We start from the raw sequence: 6,808 nt of genomic DNA on the forward strand, positions 1-6,808 counted from the left end.
CTTTCACTTCAAGAAGGGCCATTTCGGATGACTTATTTTTTCTAAAGCCGAATTGTTCACTTGATATTATGTTATTTACACTCAGAAAGCTTATTAGTCTTTTATGTATAATATTTTCCGCTACCTTCGCAAAGATAGGGAGCACAGATATTGGTCTGTAATTGTTCATATCGTTAGGGGAACCGCCCTTGTGTATAACAGCCACACGAGCTAACTTCATTGCGTCTGGGAACACTGCGGTGGAAAGAATAAGGTTCAGAATATGTGTAAGGGGACTATTAACTATTTCTGCCACGGCTTTTAGTGGACCGGGTTTAATATCGTCAGCTCCAGAGGCGCAATGGTTCTTTAAACCCAAAATGACGTCGAGTATTTCATATTCATCAGTTGGGGACAAAAATACAGTATTTTCACAATGTACTTTGACGAATTCCTCGCATGGTATCGCATCGCAGTCATTTGCGGAAGCACCCACGTTAATAAAATGTTCGTTGAACAGGTTTGCAACCTGTTCGTCACTCATAGATTCGCTGTGATAAGAAACCCGCTTTGGGGAGTTTGATTTACACGTGATGTCTCTGACCGCTTGCCATACCAGACGGGGATTTCCTGCAATATTTGAAAACTTGTTCACATAGTATGATCTCTTTGCTTTTTTAATATCAGCATTCAATTTATTTCTCGCTTTCTTAAATACGCGGAGATCGCCTTCACTTCGTGTGTCTAAAAACTTTTGAAAAAGGATGTTGCGGTTTTTTATTCTGTTATACAGGTCGTGCGAGATCCAGGGCTTTCTTGCTCTCTTGTGTCTCTTAAGAGTTTTAATAACGTATTTCACACCATCCCAACACATATTGTTTCTTAGTTGCTATTTACCATTCGCGGACAGCGTATATATAAGACAACATCCAGAGCACAGGTATGACACTCCGAACTTATTAGCGACTACGCAATACTGCTGCACGGAGAAGCGTACAGCAGCAGCTGCAGTAATCTTCGTTTTTTTGGTCTTGGTTTTTTTTTCTCTCTCTGACATCACACAATGCTCAGTTCCGCGCTGAACCAACAACGAACACGTACACTTTGCTATGAGCTACCTTTCTCCTCCTTACATCTTTTTATCAGGCTGCCGAATTATGTGCACAACAAAAGTTAGGAAGAGAAAAATTTTCCCTCCCTTCGCACCTGTGTGGATAGCTCTAGTGACGACTACGCATTACGACTTCGACTGAAAACTACGGGGGAGAGGTGGGGTCTCTTATAAAGCCTCTACTGACTAATAAAGTTGTCGTAGTGGCTCAGTTGCTTTGGCGTTCGGCTGGTGGTCCAAAGGTGACGGGTGGTTTGATCCCTGCCCGGCTGGCGTATTTCGACGGAAGGAAAGTAAAAAAAAAAAAAACCACACACACGGGTGGCTTAGCTTGGGGCTAATCAGGAATTATTATGTGGGGGCACGGTTAGCCCCGATTTTGCATTTGCTTGGTTTTGCTTGATTTGAACTGGCTTACCTCAATTGATATATCCCATGATGCAAGTTTGTGTGATATTGCATCATTTTAGACTGGCACTGCCCTAAAATTAGTCATTATCTACATTCATAGATCCCTGGGGGTCCTCATACCATTCCCGGCACAGTGGTGCAGCGGTTAAGCGACGCACCATTATCCTGAGATGGCAGATGATGCCAACAGTGGGGCTTGTGAGACCCAGGTTGCTCCTCCCGAGCAACCTCTCGCGGCCAATCATTAACTGAACTGCCACCTGCCACGGTGGGCAGTTTGCTCACAATCCGGTGGGCAGACTATGATGACGTCACGAGGTCACGTGACCTAGGTCGCTCACCTGCCACCCAGTCGGTTGGTGTGACACAGCTCTTCCAGGTCGCGGAGGGACCAGAGAGAAGCAGACAAAGGTGGAAAGGTTTCTACCTTGGGGATCCATAGCGCACAAAATTGAAGGGACACAACACAAGCGCTAGACTTCCACTGAACGATCTTCATTTGGCGCGGACAACCTTATAAAGGTCACGTAAGGTACAGGTATAGATGACTAACAACGATTAACTTGTCATATTCATGATGCGTCAAGGAATGAGCAAAAACACAATGCAAGCCACCAATCAGTGAGCACGTTTCACACTATCGCCTGCTGCCTTGAATCTTGATAATGACACCGAAGGATCACTAACACAATTTTCCAATCCCTGTTATTCCATCGCCGCAGCTTCAATTATCACTATTTTTCCGAACACTAAACACTCCTCGAACTTAGGCGCATACTTGTGACCACGGCAGTGACGAGCCAAATTACCTGCCCCCCCCCCCCCCCCCCCCCTCATCTCTAACGTTTCTGTAGTGCTCGCTGAGCCGCTTATTCAGGCACCGGCCTGTCTGTCTTGCCACATGAAAGCGGTAACCTGTATACATCGGTGCACGTTACAAAGGGGTTCTGATGCCGTACAGAGCAGGCGTTCCTATCCTGCTCATCGGGACATGTGTCCTTACACATGCGGTACAACTTTTCTGGGGCTGACATGCACACTTTAACTCCAATTTTCTCCCCAATCTTTTTGAGGCTGTGTGATAGCCTGCGGATATACGGCATTACTTCAATGTTGTTGGGACCTTCCTTTTTAACTGTCAATCTTGTCAACCATGCACAGACAAAGAAAAAACCCAAGGAGCCCGGAACCGGAGCCCTCCACTATGGCCCTCTTTCTCTCTTCCTCCTTCCCCCCCCCTCTTACAGCGTGGTTCAGGTGTCCACCGAGATGTGAGACAATTACTGCGCCATTTCCGTTTCCTCAAGAAACCAGTTTATTATTTTTTACACCTTAACGTGCAATGACTTTTTTTTTTCCGTTTTCCGCTTTCAAAAAGGCACGTTTTCAGTCGGGGAGCCACTCTTCCCAGATATTGGCATTAATCATGCCTCGAACTGCATGCCGAAAACTTAGCTCCTTTCTGCTTCCATCAAGAGAGCCGACACAAGGCATCGCACGTGCGTCAGAGGCGTTGTTCACCGCTGGAGCTGAGCTAGCATCGTTGCGTGCTGCTGGGGACACACACGTATACGCGCGGGACGAGCCCTGCAGGATCAAGTGAAGCTAAGCGTACTACGTTTGCCCGCTGAGTCTGTGCCGGCAATGCTGCGTCGGATATTCGTTGACGGGAACGTTTCGCGTTGTAAACTTCCACGGGCTTGCGCTTACAATGGAGGGCGAGGAGATCAATGAGGAGGGGAAGGAGTCTTGCGTATGTGCCAAAGTGAGAGCACCATAAAAAGGTTACGCCGTTTACACGGAGACCTGTCGGGTCCGGAACATCCATCGGCACAAGTAAGGCGCTGAAGGTAGGCAGATTCTTCCTCTTTTGATGTAAGAGACCGCGGCCATTGCTGAGGGCATGCACAGAAATGGCCAGGATATATGACTGCTAACGCAGCGGGAACTTTCTGCGACTGTGAGGTGTCTCTTCAGAAGAACTCCTCCATTCGAGTGGAATTTGATAATATTGAATAATTAGCCTTTTAGTTTTAATTGGGCTTTATATAATTAAATTGTCACTGACAAAACCCAGAAGATGCGGCCAAGATACAGACGTCGACAGTGTGCTTTGTTGCAGAACATCGCAGCGATTTGCAACTTTCAGCGACCAAGATCTGGTATAACCTGCACGTGGACCATCGTACACGATCTGTAGAAGTTTACGCATTGAAGCCCATTAGTATCTGAGTTGTTGAAAGACTGAAACAGCCCTGTACCATTTACGAAATGTGCATAATATGACGGCTCACAATGAATGCACGAAAGCGTGAACCACTGCGTTATGCCGATTTTCTTTGCGCCTATGATAATTCCGTCGTGCTTGACGACTGATGTGAACTATATAAGCAAACGCGTGTTCCTGAGGCAGACGGCAGCTTGCTTAAAAAAATTTTCATTTCAACCCTAAACGGGCTTTTTGAAATGATTTACTGTGGGGAAACTTTTTATAGCTTTCAATGAAATAACGAGCGTTATGAGGTCTAAGTGTTCAGGCGTCTAAATGATCACGTGGTTTGAACACCACGCGCAGAGGAATAGCCTTTGTTAATGGCCGCTGCCAATGCACTCAGCCATTTAGACTGCGCATTAGATCATTAGATGGAGCATCATTAGCATCACCAACTCGTTCAGCTTTGTTTCGGTGCGTTTGGTATTAAGTCTACAGGCAGAGTATTTGTTTAAGAAAATCAACACGAGACTATAGGTTGCTCCGCCGCCATATGTTCGGCCTTGTTCCTTGTGGAGCGAACGTTTCTGGTGCTCGTGAACAAGGGATTCAACAAGTTGAAAATCAAGGGGTGCTCTCACATTATATATAGCTGGATGCGCAGGAGTCCTGGCCGCTTTGGTCGAGTGGGCGTTGAATCGCTGCCTAGACAGGAAGTGGACAGTCTCTGCTGTGTGGTTATATGCAGTGCGCAACGTACAGGGATATTGTAGTGTGTGGGTGCAAAGGTTCCGTTTCGCCGTGAATTTCTTTGTGCGCGTGTGGAGAAACGGAGGCCGAGGTGAAATCAATGGCACCCCCTAATCCTCTTATCCTTGACAAATGACGGCGTCTTTTTTTTTTTCTTCTGAGAGTAACTCATGAAGCTGAATCTGAGTGGGATACTGCCGTCTGAGACAGGCTTGTCGCACCCTCGCCTTCCTCAAGGTTCTCCTCAGCAGGGAGAGACGTGCGAAGGGAATACCTGCGTGGCCGCTCTCATTTTGCTAAACAGGATGGACAACAACGTCCCTCAAGTTCCGCACTTGAATCGCGATGAGCCTGCAGCATACGCGATGAGTCAGTCTGCCAGTGCAGATGCAGATCGTTTATAAAAGAAGGGAAATGCGCAGTAACTGCCGCATTTTCAGCGCATATGTTAGCCACGCCTCGAGAGAAAGAATAAAATGAGTAAAAGAAACTAAAATAAAGAGCCACCCTGGTTGAATTTCTAACGCGACAGAGTTAAGGCTCCTGCTACGCAGAAAACCTCAAGCCGTCGGCGTCGTGAATGGAAATTTTCCAGAGAAGCATCCTATAGGTGGGCCGCCTATGTCACGTGACCTTGTGACGTCATCACACACTGCCCAGCGGATTGTGAGCAAACTGCGCACCGTGGGAGGGAGCAGTTAAATTAATAATTGGTCGCGAGAGGTAGCTAGGGAAGAGCAACCCGTGCCTTACAAACACCGGTGGCATGCCAATGCAGGGCAGTGGCGCCAGGAATGTCATGAGGACTCCCAGGGATCTACGAAAGTCGAGAATGACCAATTCCGCATATATGGGCATCAAACCGTTATATTAGTGCTATCGCGGTCTACCATAAGGCGGGGCTTAAGTGTACCATTCAATTTTATTTTGTTTCATTGCCGTCGCACTGCACACGGGCGCCCTTTTCATTTCGCCTCGATCGAAATGCAGCCGGGGTTCGATCCCGCCACCTTAGGATCAGCAGGCGAACTTGAAAGCCTGTGAGCTACCGCGGAGGACGTGTGATCCCAACCCGATTAATGAGAAAGAAAAACTGCCCCACTAACATGCTGTCCAACGAGAATACGCCATCTTAGTTCATGCGATTTACGTCTGCAACTGCGGCAGGTGGGTGCTTCCCGAAAGTAAGAAAAAAGCGGCGCTTCAACCATCATATCTCTTCTGTTTGCGGAAGAACAAAAGTCCAGCAGCCTTTTTTTTTTTTTTTTCCTTTTATTGCACGCATTGAAATACACATCTCTCTTCCGTTAACTTGACTGGCTCCGGTACGAGTAACTTTAATCCGGATTCGGTAAAACACATTCCGGTTGGGGAGCTGTTCTTACCAACCACAGATGGTCGACCTGGCGTTGGCATGCTCGCGCGCAGATGTGAGGCCAGCTGCCGTGTGTTGGGCGACTCCGCGGTGAAGCGCGCATCACATGCGCGCACACCGGAACTAGTATACGTACTAGTCAGCGAGAAGCGACTCGCTGACACATAAATTATTTTTTTTAATTATTCGTCGATGAAGAAAAAGAAAAGAACTTGCACAAAATTGATGCTGCAGTAAATGTGGTGAGACAACATGCGATACTATATACATATGCTAAATCTACAAGAATAGAATTTGTTTTCCTGAGCGAAATTGACTTTCACACCTACCTACATGGAGCCTACATACCTGTGCTGCGCTGTGGGCTCTATAAAACATTAGTTTGCGGCAGCATTCTAATGCTTTAATCCTTACTACGTAAGCCTCCGAACTCTGTAGGGAGTCAAGGCGTGTCAAGCCTTACCAGATTTCCGTTCTAGCCGCCTGCTATTTCTTGACTGGTGAAAAATACTTCAGTTCTCAATACCTGCTCGATAGCATATCACTACTTTTTCCAGAGAGCTGGAATGTCCCGTGCTTCCCAGACGCGCACGCACAGTCACACGTCAAAGAAGTCAGCTATGGGGATGCTCAAAGAGCCCACCAAAAGAAAAAAATCGAAGTTGGTTGCCTCTGGGACTGCTGGGCCGTCAAAATTACCGGGTAGAGTGAGGCATAGGAAAAATTGTTCCCGGAAAAAAAAAAAATGGCGCCTCATAAATGGCACCGGAAAAAAAGTTCCCGAGGAATGTAACAGCTTTAAGGAAGAAATCCTTAAGAAGATCCTTCTTCATTAAGGAAGAAAAAAAGAAATCACTTTTCTACGAAAGAGTTAAAAACGGGATTTATGGCCAACAGCGTAGAGAACATTTTCAACTTGTGTCGTCCCGGAGGCGTACTGTGCAAATATGTTCTGCAGAAGGCGTTGCGC

The sequence above is a fragment of the Amblyomma mixtum genome, chromosome 2 (genome assembly GCF_055824585.1).
Source record: "Amblyomma mixtum isolate Tamu chromosome 2, ASM5582458v1, whole genome shotgun sequence".
Taxonomy (NCBI): domain Eukaryota; kingdom Metazoa; phylum Arthropoda; class Arachnida; order Ixodida; family Ixodidae; genus Amblyomma; species Amblyomma mixtum.